This window comes from Bidens hawaiensis, unplaced genomic scaffold (assembly GCF_021521415.1).
Source record: "Bidens hawaiensis isolate Kalapana, Puna unplaced genomic scaffold, B.hawaiensis_p1.1 tig00000820_1, whole genome shotgun sequence".
In the NCBI taxonomy this organism is placed as follows: domain Eukaryota; kingdom Viridiplantae; phylum Streptophyta; class Magnoliopsida; order Asterales; family Asteraceae; genus Bidens; species Bidens hawaiensis.
Window position 1 is genome coordinate 2063842 of NW_027491048.1, and position 23391 is coordinate 2087232.

The window sequence follows — 23391 nt, forward strand, 5'->3', positions numbered from 1 at the left end:
TTACGCGCTTACCATTTAAAACAGGGTAATAGGTCGAGTCAGGCGAGCTTGGGTCATTTATAAAAATACATTAGGATCGGAATGAGTCGTTATAATAATGGTTAATTTGGTTCGGGTTCGAGTCTTGAGGGGCCATGTCAGAACGTTGTTGAATCAGAATGGGTTTGGGGCCAAAACGGGTTGGTTTAAAAAAATGATTTATTCCAAATTACTGTATATTTCAGATTTTCCTTGTTATTTTCGTTACAAGTTACACAAATACCGTTGTTTACATGTAGTGCGGCCAATGAAGTCCAGCACAACGTAACGCACATAACCCGATCTTGGTAAACGATCAGCCCAGCACCCTACACTGTTAATCGCCATGAGTTACACGCATGGTGTTGGTTAAGCATGTTTTAATGTTGATAACGTGCATTCTCGTCTGGTTACGCGTGTTCAATCTTCGATTACACGCAACTGGCTTTACACGAGTTACGCGCCAATTTTAGGCTACGTGCGCACTGTCATCAGGTGACGTATGTACCGACATGGACCATGCGTTCAATGTAAAGTTGCGTGTGCGCTCTGCTGCATTGCGCGGGCACCCAGCTAGTATATATAAATATATGTGTGGGGGGGGGAGTTAACGTAAAGAACAATAGTTTTGTGAGAAGCATAAGAATAGATGTACATACCCTTGGATCTAGGATCTAGTGGTTGAGATTTGTAGTTTTCTAAAAGTTGTATGGTTTCCTATTTGCATGGTATAGTGTCCGATTTAGGTGGTGTATTTTTTTAAAGTCTTCTCACACTTCTCATAAAACAATTATTTTTTATTTGAACCATTTTCTATATATATATATATATATATATATATATATATATATATATATATATATATATATATATATGTGTGTGTGTGTGTGTGTGTATGTGTGTGTGTGTGTCTCAACCTACACCACTAACCATGTTCAATAACAAAATCAATATTAAATTCCCATACATAACATACCAAGTTCCCCTACACAACTAACAAATTTACCTTACACGGTGTACCAAGTTCTCCTACACAACTAATAAAATTACCCTACAAAACTAATCCAGTCCATTACACCGGTAAAATGGTCCCCTACACAACAAATCATATACAAAACACAAAGATATCTTCACCCCTGCACAATAACCATGTTTCCTACACAACATAAGCATGACATCATTTACGGTTCGTATACAACCCTACCCTATTTATGGGTATAGAAATTGAAAAGGTGTAGGTGAATGGAGATTGTTGAACACAAGCTCAACATATGAAGCAGGGTCGTCTAGGATGGGAAGACAGGGAAGTCAACCGACTTAGGCCTGATCATCCCAGAGGCCCGAAAATTAAAAAAAAATAATCTCGTATGAAGAATTATTAGGTAATTCAATACATGCAACTACAGTACATTGGTATCACTAGACCAAAAGCCATTTTAAATAAATAAATGTCAAATGAGCAATTTTGAATAAAAAGAAAAACCTGTTAATCAAAAAAAATAACGTATGAACATGTTAAACTCATTGTTTTAACAAGTTGATATAATTCAATTATAACAACCTGAAACCACAAAAGTTAATACTTACACATCATCCTATTTATAAGTTCGTACTCTAGATAAGAAAACCGATGAAAATTAATATAATTACATTCTAATATACAAGAAACGTACTTTTGGCCAACATCTTGTCTTAATTATTATTATAGATTTAATTATATAGAATTAAAAGAAGTTGTTACAATAAATGATGAGATTTGCCATGTTTAAAAATCATTCCATATTGCACGTAACAATCATATTCCCTAAAAAATATATATATATTTAAAGTCATACCAACCATCAGAAGTTTGCAATTTTGCATGGTCAATCAAAATCTCTCTTAACAAAAACAATAATATAACATTATATCTAAACTTTAGTCAAATACTCAAATATGTATAATAATATTTAATATTTAGTCAAACCTAGATTCTCTATCTGGCAATCATAAGGATGAACTACTTAATACAACGTGAGAACCTCTAACATGGATTCTGTATCATCAACGTGTATCCAACCATATATGTATATAATTATATGTATGTATAGAATTATATATAACTTCTCTCTCTCTCTCTCTCTCTCTCTATATATATATATATATATATCACACATCATCAAAATCATTATCTTCATCCACCTCAATCATCCACAATGGTGAACTCGAGACACGTTTTCGCAACACTAATATTAGTTATAACCATTATCGATGTATCGTTAGCGTTTGATTACATGCAAGCGGTTGACAAGAGCTTATTATTTTTCGAGGCGCAAAGGTCAGGTAAGTTGCCCGGGAACCAACTTGTGAAATGGCGTGGCGATTCTGGCCTCCACGACGGTTACCAACAAAATGTAAGTGGTTTGTTATGCTCGATCGGTTTGTACTTTCGAGTTTGTGCTATTATTAATGTAGTGGTTGAATGTAGGTGAATTTGGTTGGAGGGTACTATGATTGAAGAGGTAGGTCCCAGCAGAGACCAGTTGGTCCCGCAAGACTCACCTTGAACATGGACGTCTGCGCAAAGGCCATCTGCTCCCGCAGGACCCACCATGCTCATAGAATCTTACGCGCAGTACGCAAGCTGTACACGCAGGGAAAGCCTCCCAATGGTGAAGTACCCCGCCTGTTCCCGCAGCTGCGGATACAAGCCATCAGGGAAGGCTACCCGCAGACAGCAGGGCTACACGCACAAGACACTAGCTACTTCAGCAGTCACGTGAAGGCATGAGCAAGGCGGGAACAATCCCGCCCAAATGAGCCAGTCTGATTCTGAAAGATCTTCTGTACCATACCTGCCAAGGTATGGATAGGACAGACGATCTGACCAGAACAGCCCATGAGCCAATCACAGGGTGACAGCTCACCGACAACAGTGCGAGGAGGGGCACCCTCTAGTACTGTTTGTCACTATTAGCCGCTGCCTACTCACCAACCCTCATTGTGGAGCAGGCGCAGCCTACAGTTGGTGGAATAGTATTACTGTTGGCCGTAACCTATTCACCAACCAGCATGGCCTGCGTACAATCCACAGTCAGTGGGACGTGCATAGTCTACAGTTGGTGGAATAGTGCAGCCGACTTTATTACTATTGGCTGTAACCTACCCACCAACCAGTATGGCCTGTGCGTAATCCACTGTTGGTTGAACAGGAATACTATTCAGCCGGCGGTACCTTCTAGAAAACCTACCTTCGGCTATAAATACTCCAATATCTTGGAATGGTAAGATCAATCTACTATCTCGTATAACTTACTTGATAATTGCTCTAATAGTATTCATATACTTTTATATTCAAAGAGCAATATAGACTGATTCTCACGCCGGAGGGTGGTCACAAGGAGGAACCCCCCCCTTCTCAGTGACGAGCTTACGGTGTCTGTTTTGCAGGTTCCCTAAAGTACAACTTACTCTGCTGGACCTAACCTTCGTGGGAAACATTACCTAGCCCCCAGATTATCCAAAATCTGCCCGGGGTCACTTAGTGTTTCTTCATTGGCGCCATCCGTGCATTAAGCTAGAACTACATCTTTCTCCAGTTTTTCAAAACTTCCAAGATGACTAGAGAAATTCCGGTAACCACAACCCCAGCCACTGGGGTTAACACCGGCAACACAATGTTTACAAACACTACCCCAGCCACCCAAGCTGGGGCAAGTGAAATACATTTTACGAACACTACCCCAGTCACTCATGTAGGGGCAAGTGGAGTAAATATTCCACTGGGATTCACTGATGCCCAGCTGGAAAAACGACCTCGAGCTCCTCGCCAAACACTTGATCAAGTGAAGGCATGGGCCGAGGCACGTCAAAGAGAATTTCAGGCTGAGTTGGACGAACGCTTGCGTTCAGTCCAACAAGCTGAGGAATTCGGTAGTACTCGCCAGCACCTCAACATGAGTAGTGAGTACGAGTACTCAGACGGCGAGGGGGAAGACTCCGACACCGACGCGAACCCTCGCCATAGGGCGAAAGGGAAGCGTAAGGAAACGGATCCCCAGCCAAAAAGGAACTTTGGGGAAGCATTCCAACCAGTCACGGAAAAAAGCTCTCGCGACTTCTCCAAGGCCTTTAGACCTACTGCTACAAACGCAGGAAGGTCAAAATTTGCAAGGGACATTGCAGAAGCAATCGCCCCGAGGAGTGCCAAACAAATGTCCAACGTTGGCACATACGATGGTCTATCCGACCCAGATGACCATCTGAACAGGTTCATTGCGGGGGCAACCGTCAGTAACTGGACGGAACCCACGTGGTGCTACATGTTCCAGATGACTCTGGTAGGAGCAGCCAGAGCATGGTTCGACCGTTTACCGGTCCACCACATTTATGACTGGGCAGACTTCCAGAACAAGTTCAGTCAACAGTTTAGTCAACAGAGGAAGCACACTGAGGAGCAGTGGACGATCCTCAACTGTGTCAGAGAAGAGGATGAATCCTTACTGGACTTCATCACCCGCTTCAACTCCAAGAAGGTAAGTCTGGGCAACATCAGTGAAGACCTCGTTCGCGCCGCTTTCATTCAGGGCGCTGAATACCCAGAACTCATCCGCACTCTGACGGGTAAAGACGGTATGCCATCCACGTGGGATGCCATAATGACGGCAGCCAAGCGCTTTGCCGAAACAGAGAAACAGCTGGGAAGAGATCTCCCCCACAATACAAACCTCTACACGCAGAGGACAAGGGAGAACAATGTGAGAACCGCCCGGCTGAACAAAAAGAGGCGGCAAGGTATTTGGCAGTCAAGGATAAACTTTGACACCCCCTCAAGCTCTCGCCCTCTGGTTGGCGGAAGGGACAAAACGCACCCTTCGAACCGGAAAAACCGTTGGACGCCACTTACCAAGAGCGTCACGGAGATATTTGCCACGGAAAAACTGCCATGGCCAAAAGCCCCAGTGATCCGACAGAAACCCAATGCGGATCAAAGCAAGTCTTGTGACTTCCATGGGACAAAGGGCCATAGCACTGAGGAGTGCACATCCTTGAGGGACATCGTCGAGACATTCGTCAAGGATGGGAGGCTCGCACACCTCGTGGCATCTATCAAGAAGGGAGGAAGGAACGACAACAGGTACAGGGGTAACGGACGGAAGCCCGTCGACATTAGCATCAACATGGTCCATGGTAAGGTCAGAGGGAGAAAGAGATCAATGACCGAACCATGCGCATGGAAGGAAGCAGAAGTGCGCTTCCCGCGAGTGCCGGGAGGCCCAAACAAAGAAGGCCCCATTGTCATTAAAAGCCAGCTGGGGCACTACATCACCTCCCGCACCCTCGTTGACAATGGCGCATCGTCGACAGTGATGTACAGGCAGTTCTTCGACAAGCTCGATGATGAAGACAAGGAGCGCCTGGAGACGGTCTACGCTTCGATGGAAGGGTTTGACGGCAGCATGAACACTCCCTTGGGCATCCTATCTTTCCCCGTCACTCTCACCGATGGGAATTATTCACGCACGGAGGATGTGGATTTTGTTGTGATGAAAAAACCACATCATACGTATGACATCCTATTCGGGAGAGACGGGATGGCAAGATTCAACGCCGTGGTATCCTCAGTCCACGGCATGATGGGATGGCCAACAGCTGAAGGCGTAGCGATGATCACGGGCATTCCCCCGGTATGCATCGCATCTGTCTCCTCTAAACCCAAACCGAAGATGGCCAAACAAACCATCACTGAACCTGAACAGTGGGCATTCAATGGGAAATATCCCGATCAGGCCGTTACCATTGGCCCGACAATTGTTGATCCAACACGCACCTTACTCAAGCGCTTACTGCAGCGAAACGCAGACATCTTCGCGTGGACACCAGCCGACATGTCTGGTGTACCCCGAGGAAAGGCAGAGCATAAGCTCAAATGCGATCCGGCCGTTACGCCGATCGTACAAAAGCGCAGAGTAATGGGGCCCGAGCAAACCAACGCGTGTAGAACCCAAGTCAAGGAACTCCTTGATGCGGGCATCGTGCGCGTTAGCAAATATCAAACATGGGTTGCAAATCCCGTAATGGTACCGAAGAATAACAAACAATGGCGCATGTGCATAGATTTCAAAGATTTGAATAAAGCATGCCCCAAAGATTGTTATCCGTTGCCAGAAATTGATCTTAAGGTGGACTCGGTGGCACCATTTCGCCTTAAATGCTTCTTGGATGCGTATAAGGGGTACCATCAAATCCACATGGCTGTGGATGACCAGGACAAAACCGCCTTTCGGACGCCCGATGGCACATTTTGTTATAAAATGATGCCGTTCGGACTTAAGAACGCGGGGTCCACGTACCAACGACTAATGGACAAAGAGTTTCACGCCCAAATTGGGAGAAACTTGGAAGTCTATATGGATGATTTGGTCATCAAAAGCCCCGAGCCAGAGACGATGTTGAAAGACATTGAGGAAACTTTCAACACGCTCAGAAAGATAAACATGAAGCTCAACCCGAGCAAGTGTTCATTTGGGGTGGAAGAAGGGAAGTTCTTAGGGGTCATTATTACTAAAGATGGCTTCAGAGCGAACCCTGAAAAGGTCGAAGCCATTGTCAAAATGGAATCACCTACCACCATAAAACAGGCTCAAACACTTAATGGACGACTAGTCGCGCTTAACCGCTTTTTGGCAAACCATGCGGATAGGTCGTTCCCTTTTGTGTCAACGCTAAGAAATTGTTTAAAGAAAACGCACTTCCGCTGGACACCAGAAGCGGAAGCAGCTTTTCAGGAGATTCGATCACGACTGATCGAACTCCCAACACTCACAGCACCACAAGCGGGAGAGGAGTTAATCCTATACCTCTCCGCAACCGATAGAGCAACCGGGGCAGTCCTGCTTGTAGAACGAAAAGGCATCCAGATGCCAATCTATTATGTTAGCCGCGTGCTGGCAGACGCGGAAACCCGGTACTCTACCCTGGAAAAGCTGGTCTTGGCACTTATACACGCGTCACGCAGGTTGAGACGGTATTTCCAGGGTCACCCAATCACTATTCTCACCAACTTCAAACTCTCAAATGTTCTAGGCAAACCCGAGTTATCGGGACGTCTAGCCAAATGGGCAATTGAATTGGGAGAATATGCGATTCAATACAAGCCGAGACCAGCCATTAAAGGTCAGGTCCTGGCTGATTTTATTGCAGAAGTCCCCGCCTCACGGGAGAAAGAGTGCCAGGAGGAGGTTCAACCCTCCCCAGCACACGAAATCGATGAAGTCTGGCGACTCTATACTGATGGAGCAGCTAGTAACGAGGGTTCGGGCGCAGGGTTAAAATTAACAAATCCAGCAGGCCAGGAATATACTTATGCTATTCGGCTGGATTTTCCAAGTACGAATAACGAAGCTGAATATGAAGCATTCCTGGCCGGATTGAGGATTGCGCGAAAGATGGGTGTAAAAAATTTGGAAGCCCACGTTGATTCCATGCTAGTAGCAAACCAAATAAACGGGACGTACACGGCTGTGAACGACACAATGGCCCTGTACCTTGCCCAAGCCAAAGCCATCATGCGCGATTTTAATGATTGTAAAGTGATACACGTCAAGCGCAGCGAAAACAAATCTGCGGATGCGTTAAGCAAGCTTGCATCACTGGCCTTCACCCACTTGGGAAAGGACATCCGCGTGGAACTCCTCGAAACACCATCAGTCCCGCACAAGGAAATTTGTGTCATCCAAACCGGTACAGAAACATGGATGACCCCAATAATAAAATACCTTGAAGCAGGAACGTTACCAGAGTCGAAGTCACAGGCAAGAAAACTACGCTGTAAAGCACTAAATTATCAGCTGGTCAATGACACCCTTTACAGACGTAACTTTCTTGGCCCATTGTTAAGATGCGTGGACAACCAAGATGCTGACTACCTCCTAAGGGAGGTTCACGAAGGCATCTGTGGAGTACACGCAGGCCCCCGCGCTGTGGTAGCCAAGCTAAACAACGCGGGATACTTCTGGCCGGGGATGCATATGGACGCGTTGGCATACATCAGAAAATGCAGATCTTGCCAGCTTTACGCACCCAACACGCATCGCCCGAAAAATGAACTTGTTCCTGTCACTTCCTCGTGGCCATTTCAGAAGTGGGCCATCGACGTGACAGGCCCATTTCCAACAGCAGCTGGGAATGTTCAGTTCCTAGTGGTAGCCATTGACTACTTCACCAAATGGATAGAAGCGAAACCTTTAGCCCAAACAACCGCAAAGCATATCAAAAAATTTATTTGGGAATTTATTATTTGTCGTTTTGGACTTCCACAGAATTTGGTAAGCGACAATGGCACCAACTTTGCTGACAAGAAGCTACAGCAGTGGCTGAAAGAACTTCAAATCACCCACACCTTTACCTCAGTGGCACACCCGCAAGGTAACGGTGAGGTGGAAAGAGCAAATAAGAGCATCGTCGAAGGCATAAAGAAAAGACTCTTGGAACATAGATCCGGTTGGGTGGACGAGCTTCCACACGTCCTTTGGGCAAACAGAACGCTGAAGAAGACCAGTACGGGAGAAACCCCGTTCAGTCTCACTTATGGCACTGAAGCCATGATCCCAGTCGAAATCGGTTTACCCTCACCAAGGGTCTTAATCCAACCAGAAGACAATGATGCGGAAAGACGGTTAGACCTTATGCTAACCGAAGAGCGCAGAGACTTAGCCGCCGTGCGTGAAGAAAACTACAAACGACAAATGCAAAAATACTACAACACGCGGGTAAAACTCTGCAACTTCAACGAAGGAGACTACATACTGCGTAACAACGAGGCTTCGAACCAACAACGCCCAGGAAAGTTGGCCCCGATTTGGGAAGGGCCATACATTATCAAAGAAGTTCTGGGAAAGGGCGCGTACCGGCTCGAAAGGCTCGATGGCACTCCCATCCCTAGAACATGGAATGGAGCTCAATTACGCAAATGTTATATGTAGATCAATTCCAACTTGTAAAGAAAAGGCCTAGAGCCACTTCTAATGGAAATGATTCTCCTTTCATGATGTATTGATAGCTTGTAACCTATGAACTTCCCTTACGGGAACAAGTAGTTGCGTGTGGAAGGCGGCAATACCCGCATAAACACAACGCCAAAATGTTAAAAAAGTTTCTAAGGAAAACCTACACGCAGGTCAGATGTAGGTAAAGTTTAGCCATCCTTGTAAGTGCAAGTGACGGTCTTACCCGCACAATCACGAACAAGGAAGCCAAACTTAACTTACCGTCTACCACGTTAAAAGGTTAACTTATGAACACTTAAAAAAAGGACAAGAAAAACCTACACGCAGGTCAGATATAGGTCTAAAGTTAAAGCCATCCTAGTAAGTGCAAGTGACGGTTACACCCGCACAATCACGAAAGAGGGAGCGAAAACTTTAGTCCATTATCAACCACGTTCAAAGGTTTAACTTAATGCCTTAGAAATTTTGAAAAACCTACACGCAGGTCAGATAAAGGGTAAAGATTAGCCATCCTACCAAGTGCAAGTGACGGTTTTACCCGCACAATCACGAAGGAGGAGGCGAAACTTTAACCCATCATCAACCACGTTCAAAGGTTCTTATTCTAAGCACTTGGGAAATTGCTAATTTAAACTAAGTATGCAAGTCATAAGTTTATAAAGCAAAGAACCCAAGGAAATAACAATCTTATACGCAAAGAGATTAATATTTCACAATCAATTACAAGAAGGGCTGGGTAACTACCCGCCTAAAAGAAATCTATACAAGGCTAAGTCTATCCTAGCAGTGTGAAGGGATCAGGCTTCAGGGCCACCTCCGCTTGGACCAGCACCGTCAGAACGCGGCTGCCCAAGGAAAGCCTTAAGGACGCTTAGCCCATCATCAGCAGCAGCAGCTTCATTCACCTTCTCCACCACTGGATGCGGGAAGGCAGCATACTGACTCACAGCTTGGTCATAAGCAGCTTCAGTATTAACATTGAATAAAGGGAAGTTGGAGGGCGGAAAGCCTCTCTCAGCAAACCCTAGACCAAGCAGGAAGCCAGTCTTCTGCCCATCCTCATGAGAAGCGTTGAGGGCTGTGCTCATTGCATCGTCGTAAGAGGTCTCTGAAAGGACCCGACGCACAACCTACAAAAGAAAATTACAAGTTAGAACATTTTCTAATTACGAGCAGAAAGCGTAAAGAAAAAGATAAAGATACCTCAGGCAACGCTTCTTGAAGCAGCCATTGGAGGGTAGCTTGACTTTCTTTGTAAGCACGTTCAGCTCCGCTTTTATCAAGGTTGGCAAGTTGAACTTCCTTGGCGGCAGCTTCTTCGACGCTTTTGAGTTTCCTTTCAGTACGGTCAAGCATCCCCCTCTGGTCAAGGATCTCCTGCAGCTTCTTGGCATCTTCCATTGCCAAGGCGTCATGAGCATGCTGAAGAGCCTTTAATTTGCATTTAAGCTGCTCATTTTCTTCGCGTAGTGGCTCAGCAACAGCTTCAGCCTTGGCAGCCCTCTCAGTTGAGTTTCGCGCAGTCTCCTTGGCCAGCCGAAGCTGTTCATTCACAGCTTGGGCAGCCTTGGAGCGGGCCTCGAGTCGCGCCTGGACTTCAACCTCGAGGGCCTTGAAGGCCTTCTCCTTCTCGGCTGCGGCAGCGGCCAACTGCCGGTTCTCCTCCCGAAGAGCCCGCGCTTCAGATACATCTTTGGCGCGAGCCGCTTTTAACTTGTCGTTTTCACGACAAAGCAGCTCGACGCGGGGCTGCGTTCGGGCCTGGAGAACCCGAAGCTCATTGGTTAGCCTACCCTCTTGGTAGCTAGCCATGGCTTCCCCCAACGCACCATGAGGAGCAGCGTGGCGAGCCCAGTCCACACACTCCACAGGGGTGCGAAGGGTTGTTCCTCGGCGTATGTTCCATCTTGGAACATACACTTCATTGGAATCCGACACTGCAAAAGAAACAAAGGCAGTTAGGAAAAGATGACAAAAATATACAAAGCAAGAAGAACCCTACGTACCTGTAGGGTCAATAACAGGCCGATAGCCGCCAAACCCATCACCTGAACCTAAAGGAAATCCATCCAACAGGTCAGGCAGACGGGAAGGTGGCGTAGATCGGCGGGAAGCCCAGCGCGTACCTGATGGTCCGGCCGTCGGTGCCGGTGGCGCAGGTATAGTGGCAGCCGCCGTGGCAGCCATGGTTGGCGCCGTCTCCTCAGCAACAGTAACCGCCGGCTCCGTGAAAGATGCTGTAAAAATTGCACTCACGGCCGGCGGAGACACCTTCTCAGCTGGAACAGCCTCAGGAAGGCTGGAACCAGCGGAAGCAAGCGTAGACGCCTGGGTCGACGCCTCGGGAAGGCTGACCGAGCCTACCGTCATTGGCGGGGGAATACTTACTCCAACTCCACCCTGGAATGCGTCAACATCCACACCTGCACAAGCAAAAGTGTTAGAAAATTTATTTGAAACAACAAAGCTAGACAAGAATTATGGGGGTACTTACGGGGTTTCTTGAGCTTGAACGCACGGACGAGCGGGGGCGAACCCGATGGAGCCGGCCTCTTGACACCGGTAACCGTCGTCGTCGCTGCCTCCCCGGAGGTAACACCTGCAGCCTCCGGAGCGGTGGTCTCCTCACCACCGGGCTTCCCCGCCACTTCTGCATTATCTGACTCCGAGTCAGATAGGACTACAGGGTCGGCCGTAGAGGCCACCTCCTTGCCTTTCCCGACGGCAGCCTTTTTCTTCCGCACCAGTGGAGGACCTTCTGCGGATTCCTCAGAAGAAGAAATGTCATGAACTCCAGCAGCAGGCACAGCATTGAGAGGTTCAGGGTAGAAGATAGGCTTACCTGGCCGTCGGTGGCTCAGGATCTCTTGGCCTGGCGGGTAAACCTCCACGAACCGACCCGCAGTCTGCTCTAGGATGGGCAACTCGTTCTCGTCCAGAGCACGAGTACCCATCCGCGCAGGACCATCTTCCTCCCGCGGATTCAGGAGCGACTGAAGATCGTTACCCTCTGAAATCAACAAGAAAGTTAGAAAAAATCGTAATCAGCAAAAAAGAAACAAGACATACCATAAGGGGTAGAGTTCGAACCATATTCAAGGACGATCGGAACCTTATCAGCATTCGCCGCCTTCCACACCCGGCTCATCCCCAGCATCACCATCGCCGACTCCGGAAAACGGAAAACCGGGGACTGGACCCGGGATATCTTCGAAAACCATTCCGCCTCCTCGTAGTTGAGGGCGGGAAGGTTCGGAAGCGCCTGGCCATTCTTAAACTTCATGGCGATGGGGACGGCGCGAGCGGATATGAAGAAGAACTCTCTTCTCCATGAGCGAAGACTCCGCTCGGTGGTACAAATCTTTAAACCCTTGATACGGGTTGTAAGAGTGTACCACCCCTGGATGCACCTCCAAGTGTAGAAGGTCATCAGACGGTCAACAAAGGGCTCAAGGCCCAATATCCGGCACACCCACTCAAAGTGCCGGACCTTGGCAATGGCCATGGGGTGCACCTCTGTCAGGTGCACACCGTGCCTCTCCAGGACACGGTACACAAACTTTGTCAACGGAAACCTAAGGTTTCCGTAGACAAAGAATGCAGCATAAACCCCGATCTTGCCACTAGGGGCATCGTACACAGTATGGTGGGGTTCAGGAAACTCAGGCTCGAGAGACTCGAGCATGAACTTCCTGACGATATACTGGTACAGATCGACAGGAAGAGAACACTGGCACTCGCCAGCAGTCTTCTGATCATCAGTATCATGAGAAGACATGGTGGAAAGAAGAAAGTGATTTCGGGAAAATGCTTGCCTGAAAAGGGGAGTATTTGCCGGAAATCACTAAGAAGAAGAAGAAAGGTGAAAGTGTGAATTACAAATAACTCTCTCCCCCTTTGTATAGTAATCGCAATTAATGCGGTGAATTTAATGCGGAGGAGAGAGAAATCAAAGGTGCAATGAAACTATGACACGTGGCAAAAAGCAGGCTGGCAACAGCTGTTGAAAGGACGTGTGCCAGTAATTTCGCGGCCACGCGCCTGAAAAAGCGACTGGAATGACCATGTTCTGTCACGTCACCATAACTTCCTGCACGTCCTGACACAGTCAGAAGAAACTGTCGCACGACGTTTCAGAGGTTTGGACTGTTCTTATCTTTTCACCAACTCTTCGAATTTCAAAATTCAAAATTCGAAAATATTAAAAAGTAAGCGGGAAAATACCCCTTACCCCTTGGCAAACAAGTAACCGTAAGACGGCTGCGGGTACAGTGTTAAGGCAGAACCCTTCACATACCTAGCACCTGCAGGGAATTGAAGCCAAGTACCTCGGCAACCAAGTAACTATAAGACGGGTGCGGGTACAGTGTAAAGGCAAAACCCTTCACATACCAAGCACCCGCAGGGAATTGACGCCAGGAATACCTTGGAAGTAAAGTAACCGTAAGACGAGCGCAGGTACAGTGTTAAGGCAAAACCCTTCACATACCTAGCGCTCCGCTGGGAATTGAAACCAAGAAGGATCTTCTGGGCAATGCTTGCGGAAACGGAAATAACATCCCCGCATAGCGGGAACGTCGAGAACTACGTTGTTTGAAGCTCCAAGATGGAATTGGTGGTCTTAACATAATTGATCACTATGTTCAAAACTACCAAAACCTCATGGAAAATACATACAACTGGGACTCAATGCTCCTGACTTGCGAGGAGGTTACAGACCTACCCGCATCATACCCAGAGACCAAGCAGGAAACTCGGGCATTTCTGCAAGTGACAAGGACTTCCCATGGAAAACCTTACAAAACCCTTTTCAAAACCCTTTGCTTAAGTCCAAAAGTTCACCTCACTTTATTAAACACGCATGAGAAGAACATTGGACTGGGGGGACTTGAAGAGGTAGGTCCCAGCAGAGACCAGTTGGTCCCGCAAGACTCACCTTGAACATGGACGTCTGCGCAAAGGCCATCTGCTCCCGCAGGACCCACCATGCTCATAGAATCTTACGCGCAGTACGCAAGCTGTACACGCAGGGAAAGCCTCCCAATGGTGAAGTACCTCGCCTGTTCCCGCAGCTGCGGATACAAGCCATCAGGGAAGGCTACCCGCAGACAGCAGGGCTACACGCACAAGACACTAGCTACTTCAGCAGTCACGTGAAGGCATGAGCAAGGCGGGAACAATCCCGCCCAAATGAGCCAGTCTGATTCTGAAAGATCTTCTGTACCATACCTGCCAAGGTATGGATAGGACAGACGATCTGACCAGAACAGCCCATGAGCCAATCACAGGGTGACAGCTCACCGACAACAGTGCGAGGAGGGGCACCCTCTAGTACTGTTTGTCACTATTAGCCGCTGCCTACTCACCAACCCTCATTGTGGAGCAGGCGCAGCCTACAGTTGGTGGAATAGTATTACTGTTGGCCGTAACCTATTCACCAACCAGCATGGCCTGCGTACAATCCACAGTCAGTGGGACGTGCATAGTCTACAGTTGGTGGAATAGTGCAGCCGACTTTATTACTATTGGCTGTAACCTACCCACCAACCAGTATGGCCTGTGCGTAATCCACTGTTGGTTGAACAGGAATACTATTCAGCCGGCGGTACCTTCTAGAAAACCTACCTTCGGCTATAAATACTCCAATATCTTGGAATGGTAAGATCAATCTACTATCTCGTATAACTTACTTGATAATTGCTCTAATAGTATTCATATACTTTTATATTCAAAGAGCAATATAGACTGATTCTCACGCCGGAGGGTGGTCACAAGGAGGAACCCCCCCCTTCTCAGTGACGAGCTTACGGTGTCTGTTTTGCAGGTTCCCTAAAGTACAACTTACTCTGCTGGACCTAACCTTCGTGGGAAACATTACCTAGCCCCCAGATTATCCAAAATCTGCCCGGGGTCACTTAGTGTTTCTTCAATGATGCTGGTGACCATGTCAAATTTGGACTGCTAATGGCTTATAGTGTCACAATGCTGTCATGGGTAGAGGTGGACAACAAAACCGGTTCCTGGAACCGGTTCGGTGGAACCGAACCGAACCGAACCGGTTCCTACCCGTTTTTCGTAGGAACCGGTTCGGTTCCGTTTCAACCCGACGATCCGGGACCGGTTTGACATTTTTGGAGGTGGACCGGGTAGGAACCGGAACCGGTTCTGGAACCGGTTCGACCGGAACCGGTTCTAGTCGTTGGAGTAGTTCTAGCCGTTGGGAAACGGTTTTATGGCCGTTTTTTGACCGTTGGGGTCAAAAATGGCCGTTTTTTGGCTCCCCAAACACCCCACTACTAGTATAAATAGGTATTTGGTGTAATGGGTTCATCACAACACTCAAAACGCAAACCCGAACGCAAAAAAATACAAAAAAACGCTATTACAACGTTCTGAGTTCTCTAATCTCTTGTTTTCTCTTCTTCTATATTCATATTTGTTGTTATGGCTGCCTCACAATCATCGGTTGGTCAAGGTTCCACCGCCGGACCAAGTTTCGTTCGTATTGTACCTCATAATCGTAATCAAGAGATTTGGTGCAATTGGGATTTGGTTGAATTGAGTGACCATTCATTGAAGGCTCGGTGCAAGTTTTGTGGGATTTATTTAAACCCACTTTCGAATTCAAATTTGAAGAAACACATCGAAAGACCGTATTGCAGGGCGTTGAAACAGAACGTCGAGTCGCAACAAACGCAAATGGATAGTGAAGGCGGAATATTTACATACCAAATTGATCGAGTTCAAGATCGTATGGCGAAGTTTGTGATTCAAGAAGCTTTGCCGTTTAGCCACTTCGCAACCCTCGCTTAACCGCCATGATTCGAGATACGCTTCAACCACAATGCACCACGTAAGTCGTCATACTCTTAAACGTTATTGTTTAAAATTGTGGAAGAATGCCAAAGAGGTACTAATTGCATATTTTGAAAATATAAATACGGGAATAAACTTAACTAGTGATGTTTGGTCGGCTCCACATGGTCTACCCGAATCTTATCTTTGTGTCACTGCTCATTGGGTAGACCCGTCATCGTGGGAAATGATGAAACGCACCATTGCTTTCGAACTCTTTGAGTATCCACATACGGGAGATAATTTGTTTGAAATTTTAGATTATGTTATAAAAACTTATAAACTAGAAAATAAAATATTTTCAATTGTATTTGATAACGCGTCGAATAATACATCGGCGGTTGATAAATTAAAATTAAAATATACGCCGATTTGCAATGGTGTATTTTTTCACTCAAGGTGTGTTGCACATATCATTAATTTAATCGTGCAAGACGGACTTGCTTCGGATGAGGTTACATCGGTTATAAACGATTTTAGAGTAATGCTACATGAAGTTTTTAAGAAAAGTAAAAAAAGACAAATGGATTATAGAAAATTTTGTAAAGATACGGGAAGAAAAGCTTTGGGAGCTAATTGGGATGTACCTCATCGATGGAATTCCACTTGCATAATGTTTCAAAGTGCTTTGAAACAAAGATAAACTTTACAAATGTTTCATTCTAGTCTTGCCGAGAATGATTTGGCAATCCCCTTTTCAAATGAGAAATGGGAAATTATCAATGACTTATCGACTTTTCTTGAAGTTTTTAAAACATCAACTACGAAACTATCGGGAACGTATTATCCGACAAGTCCCTTGGTTCTTTCGGAGTTATTTTTAATCGTTAACAATCTTAAAGAATTTGAAAATAAAAGTCCAATGTTTTCAAACATCATATTACCAATGAAGTTTAAATTAAAAAAATAATTTCTTGAATTGCCACCGATTTTTACTTGCGCCGCCGCTTTAAACCCAATGTTAAATGTTACGGGGGTTGAATGTGTGATAGACGAAATTTTTTCAGCCTTAGATATGCATGAAGTTGACCCAAACTTTTCAACAGAGGCACAAAATGATTTTAACTTGAATTTTAAATTTATGTATGACTTTTATATAAATAAATATGGGTCAAACATACACATGCCTAAGCCGGGGGGGTCTTCATCAAGTTCAAGTGCTACTAGAGTACGAGACCCCATGATTAGCCTTATGAACACTGTTCGTAACGTAACAGCTAAAAAACAAAGGGGTAACACCCCTTCAAGCGAACTAGGAAGGTATAGTGCATATGATTTCTCTACCGGTTTATCCGAAGAGGAATATGGCACTTTTGATGTTTTGGCTTGGTGGAAGGTAAAGGAAACCGAGTTTCCGATTCTTGCCACCATGGCCCGTGATTTACTAACCGCCCAAGCTTCTACGGTAGCTTCGGAATCTGCTTTTTCTCTTAGTGGCAGGGTAATATCGGTGAGAAGAACAAGACTGAATTCGGAGTCGGTGGAGATGTGCATTTGCTTGAAGGATCACTTGGACTCAATCGATCGTGTTCAACACGTAACCACTCTGGAAGACGAAACACCACTTGATGTTCGAGTGCACGACGAACAAGAAGGCGTTTCTACAAGTAATTCTGATGAATAAGTCGCCACTCAATAATTACGACGAACAAGAAGGCTTTTCTAGAAATAATATGTCACAACTTTATATTTATAAGTTTAATATTTTGTTAGTTTGTTTTTGAATATTTTAAAACATGTAACCTTTTTTTTTGAACTTCTTAAAGTAAATAAAATGAATTTTATGTTAATTGTTTTTTTTATTTAACATGTTATACAAATACGAATCGTATAACACCGCTCTTGATTATAATTCAGCATTTGACTTGCGTAAGCCAAAAGACTATAATACATAGCAAACTCAACAAATGTAACACGATACAGATTTAAGTTCACCATTACACGATACACGATACAGACTAATCAATTCAACACGCTGACACTCATAGCATTAAGTTCAATATGTTGTTTACCATTGCTCTGTGGGTGAACAACAAAAGTAGCATGAGCCTCTTCAGAAATCAGAAGAACACAAATCATCACCTACACAAGCAGCGGAAACGAAAAACGAAAAAAAAATAATATTTTACACTGTAACCGGTTGGAACCGGTTACAGTGTAAGAACCGGTTTAGGAACCGGTCAGAACCGGTTCCACCGGTTCCAGGTCCGAGGGTTGGGGAACCGGTTCGGTTCCCTAACCGGTTCGACCATGGAACCGGTTTAAACAGTGATGTTGACTAATGGAACCGGTTCTGAACCGGTTCCGGTTCCTTTGACCAACCCGATTTGATCACCTATAGTCATGGGGAGTCATTGAGTATGGTAGAAGCATGATGGATCTTGACCAAATGGGCCATGTTTTGAATGCTATTAAATGGGGTACTGATTACTTCATCAAAGCCCATCCACAGCCCAATGTTCTTTGGGGACAGGTATATCAAAATAATAATGATTATTATTATTTTATAATTGAGAAAATGGATGTTTGGTTACTTAAATTTTTATAAAAAATTTGGTGCAGGTAGGTGACGGTGACTCGGATCACTACTGTTGGGAACGGGCCGAAGACATGACTACACCACGAACCGCTTATAAACTGGATACTGAACACCCGGGTTCAGACCTTGCGGGTGAAACCGCTGCTGCTATGGCTGCATCAGCTATTGCATTTAGGCCTTTTAACTCCTCTTACTCTGACTTGCTTTTAGTTCATGCAAAACAGGTTTGGAGACATACTTGAAACACTTGCTGGCTCTTAAATAACTTTGTTGAAATTGTTTTGTTTCAAATTTTTTATGCAACTTTTGTCTTTTTCGATCACAAAATGCCGCTTTTCTGGTTTGCCGATCGATTTAGAGGACTGTTCACAGACTCAATCCCGTCTGCTAAGGAGTTTTATGCATCATCAGGTTACTCGGTAAGTTGATCACATCTATCTAGAGGTACAAGACAGACGGGTTGGGTAACGGGTCAAATGTATAAACGGGGGGTAAAGCTCCCACGTCTAACTAACGGGTTTTTTGGGTTTGAAGGATGAACAGTTGTGGGCAGCTACATGGTTGTACCGAGCAACCAAGGACACATCGTACTTGAAATATGTGGTGGATAACGCCGCCTCCATGGGCGGGACCGGCTGGGCGGTGAAGGAATTCTCGTGGGATAACAAATACGCGGGCATCCAGATTCTTCTATCCAAGGTGTTGATGGACAGAGATGGCGGTGCATACACAGCCACACTAAAACAATATCAAGCTAAAGCAGATTACTACGCGTGTGCTTGCCAACAAATATGACTCCTGGTTTGTTGGCTTTATAAAGACTATGTTTGACCTCAAAAGTCAAAATTGTACTAACTTAGTTTCATACAGGTGGCTTACTCTACTTGCATGAGTGGAACAACATGCAATACGCAGCCTCCGCTGCATTCTTACTAGCCGTCTACTCAGACTACCTCTCGGCGGCTAAATCGGTCCTAAAATGTCCGGATGCTGTTATTCAACCTCAAGAAATCCTCATGTTCGCTAAATCACAGGCTGATTATATCTTAGGAAAGAACCCAAAATCAATGAGTTACATGGTCGGGTACGGTCAAACCTACCCGATTCATGTGCACCACAGGGGTGCATCCATTGCATCCATATCAGTACTCCATTCAGTAGTGGGTTGTGTTCAAGGGTTTGATGCATGGTACCGCCGCCCACAGGCTAACCCTAACATTATCCATGGTGGGCTTGTTGGTGGGCCTGACAAAAACGACAATTTTGACGATGACCGGTCAAATTATGAACAAACAGAACCTACACTGTCCGGGACCGCCCCTCTTATCGGGCTCTTTTCTAAGTTACACAGCATGAATCCAAACTATGCACTAAAACCTACCCCAACCAAGGCCCAACCCGTTTCATGTGAGTAACTAACACCAATGAAGTTTACTGTTCTAATTCAAAACCGATTTAACTAACCTTACTTGAGTGATTGTGTTTTTTCAGCAGGGGCACCAGTGGAATTCTTTCACACGATAACAAATTCATGGACAGTTGGGAGAATCACATATTATAGACACAAGGTGACGATCAAGAACCAGTCAGCAAAACCAATCACAGATTTGAAGTTAGCAATTGAAAACTTAGCAGGGGCAGTGTGGGGATTATCTCCAACTCGAAACAAGAACATATATGAGCTTCCTGAATGGATTAAGGTAATCAAACCAGGTTCTGAGTGCAGTTTTGTGTATGTTCAAGGCGGCCCACAAGCTAAGGTCTCGGTTCAATCCTACCACTGACCATGTCAAATTCATGGTCAACTCCCACTTTACTTCCTTTGTGTTTGATAACTGTAACTTACCAAGGAAGTCTTGTTTTTTAGATTTAGTTTTGAAAAATGTATTTAATTTGAGAAAATGAAAAACAGCTCATATTCCAGTTGATATAACCAAATTAGCATCAACCAATAACATTTTTGTTATTAAAAAGCTACTGATAAATACACGATACGCAGTCTAAAATGACAAGTTAAACTTACATTAACATTTTTGCAAAATGTTCTGATAAACCTATTCAAACTTCAACCTGGTTGCTTTGGGAATTCTGCTTAAAACACTAGCATCCAGCTTACTGTAGTTGTTTTGAAGCTTTCCCAACAAATTGTAAACGGCGTTATCAATTTGATCATCATACTTCTCGTACACAACAGGTAATGTGTGTGCAGCCACGAAACCTAATAAAAAATAACATATTGAAGCCAAAAGTGCATTTTGATCTGAAATAAAAAAATGAAATATACATAATGTTACCTATATAAATGACTGTAAAGAAGTTACACCAGGTTCCGATTATTGCAGCAGTTAGCAAGCTCCCAATAACCTAGTCAAAATACAAATAAGAAAAGTCAAAAGGTCGTGATGCTTCATACTTATAACCTGCTCAAAATTCTCATCTATAATGTGGCATACAATTGCAAGTTTGCTTAATATCTCCTCTGTAACCAACATTCTGAAGGAAACTTAAAGCACGATTAACTTCAGCACCAACTGCAGTGCCAATGTTCACGAACAGTTCTTCTGAAAGACGAACACTTGGTGGGGCCCTGTTAACAATCATAAGTGAAATGTAAAATTTAAATTTCAAATTTCAAATTTATATAACAAATGATTTCTTACTTTTACCTGTTCAAAAGGCGTGACCAAATAAACTGGCCAATGATACATACAACAAGACCAAAGCAAACCAGAGGGATAAAATTGTAATCCAGCCATTCAAAAAGCACCCAAACAGCAGTGGCGCCAAATAAGACACTTGCAGATATCTTTTTGTTCCTCCATAAGAGTACATCGGCAGCTTGAAAACAAAACGAAATTAATTTAAAAACAACGTAACAAACATATTATTATCATTGTAAAGACGAATATAATGAAGACGAGATGAATGTTACATTTGCCACCCCCTAAAATATGATGAATCGGCTTCTGTCTCCCAAAGAGCTTGTTGAATTGATTGGAAACAGAGTGTGATTTCTCCTCCTCAAAGAACGAACCAGAATTATGCTTCTGGTGATTGTGATTATTGGAAAGCGAATCCATAATGTTGTGGATTAGATTTTCAGGTGTTATTCCCTCAGGCATGGTTACTCTGTAGAAATCAATAAAAAAACACCTTGTTAGCATCATACTTTAATATTAAACACCAATACAGGTGCAACCATAAATACCTCATTCGTCAAGGTGACAGCCTTAGCGTGTGCCACGTCAGCAAATAATTCTAAAAATTTGAATTTTTTTTATCACAAGCTAAACGAGTGTCGTTACTTTTTTGGACACTTAATTTTTGTATCCCATATACGAGCGTTGGCCGTTTATTTCCGTTTTGTTTCCCACATCACTTTAAAAAAATATGTGTGTGTTACTTTGTTGCGCATATACTACATTATTTTTAGGGTTTACTGCCTGCACCATAACGAGTTTAACCGATACCGACTAAATTCGTGTCGCTTCACTGCCGCAACACGCAGGTTTGTCAACTTGTTGATACATAATACTTTAAACCGTATTTTTGACTTTTGAAATTGTTAAATAGCAATATGCATGCGAGTATTCCACAATAAAAATTGAGGCATAGAGTCAATAAGAAAGGGAGACAACTACATTTTAGGATTTTAATAAGTTGACTTTAGGTTCAAATAGTCAAGGGGAAAAAGAAACAATCATTATAATAGGACTGAGTTTATTAAAGTAGTAGCAAAAGTAACCAGATTAAGCCCTAATAATAATAATAATATTATTGACTCTGGACTTTAAAAAATATTATTACTAGTCAAATTAAAATGAATAAAAATTCTAATATTTAGGGTTTGATCTTCTTCGGACAGCAAATTACGTGTTAGAGAGTAAATAAACTATGACGAACTAAAACCTAATTTTATTGCAATTCTACTTATTATTAATTACTAAACTAACTTCAAGAGAGAGAGAGATACCAAATTCTGGTTAATCGTCGATGAGAGAGAGTGTGAGTGAGACAAGTAACAAAGAGAAAGAAGAAGATATGGTACGATTTGAAGGATTGATTGCGGGTCGGGTCGGGGGTAGATGGAGCTGAAAGTTAAAGTTAAAGTTAAACGACGGCGTTTTTATATTTGAATGTATTTCATAAATGATTTCACTGTCACGTTGAAAGTTTTGAATTCGATAACGGAAAGTGGATAGATATTTTCTTAAGTTACTTGTTTGAATTAAAATTATTGTGTTTATGGTTTTGCTAGGGAGATTTTATTTTGGCTCCGGTTAACCATACACCGTTGGATTTCATACGATTGTACATGACTACATAATTTATCAGTTTTTCGTAGCCTTTGTCTGCTGTCTAGGAACATTCCATACGATAGCATGGCAATTATACGCATATGAGGTATTTTTTATTTTTTTTTAACAAGCAACCTTGAAGACCGTATGCACTTTGGGTTTGTGAGTTGTAAATATATGAAATATATTAAAACCGGTAGAATGTTATATCACGTTGGAACATTGTGTCGTGTCAAATGATACACTAAATATTGAATCACGTCCGGAATATTGTATCGTGTCGTTAAGTATGTACGGAATATTGTATCGTATTTCATATAGCAATTATATCCGTATAGAATCACATTTTTTTAACACACATGGCTCAACTCAATCAAATTATGTTTTTGGTTTTTCTTTCCATGCGATCGGATGGGAGTCATACAATCGTATGATTCTCAGTCAAACTCCGTACACCTGCACGCTCAGTGTACTTCTGTTGTACTTTTATCACGTGGGATTCCATATGATCGTATTCAGGGTGTGTGAGTTTTTAAAGATGGTTTACCAATTTCATGACCCTTTATTTTAAGGAAAGCTTTTTGAGTTTATCGTTAAAATGCAACCGGTTTGGAACCGACTGTACCCGGTGTTAACCGGCCACATAGCTCTGCTCGATCGAACTGGTCAGGAATCGATTGTACAGGAATCAGTT

General features: G+C 44.0%; 2 pseudogenes across 2 annotated transcripts; one reads left to right on the plus strand and one right to left on the minus strand.

Moving 5' to 3' along the window:
- Window positions 1-2177: 2177 nt before the first annotated feature.
- On the plus strand, window positions 2178-20295 carry LOC143539861 (endoglucanase 5-like; annotated as a pseudogene). Its single transcript, XR_013136503.1, has 9 exons — window positions 2178-2418; window positions 12242-12255; window positions 14925-15034; window positions 18228-18333; window positions 18423-18622; window positions 18731-18818; window positions 18934-19224; window positions 19260-19806; window positions 19891-20295. The product of XR_013136503.1 is annotated as an endoglucanase 5-like (transcript).
- Window positions 20296-20428: 133 nt separating this feature from the next.
- Window positions 20429-22414, minus strand: LOC143539871 (reticulon-like protein B8; annotated as a pseudogene). Its single transcript, XR_013136505.1, has 6 exons — window positions 22373-22414; window positions 21332-21526; window positions 21066-21237; window positions 20853-20986; window positions 20694-20763; window positions 20429-20617 (listed from the first exon to the last, which is right to left on the minus strand). The product of XR_013136505.1 is annotated as a reticulon-like protein B8 (transcript).
- Between the last annotated feature and the right edge of the window lie 977 nt (window positions 22415-23391).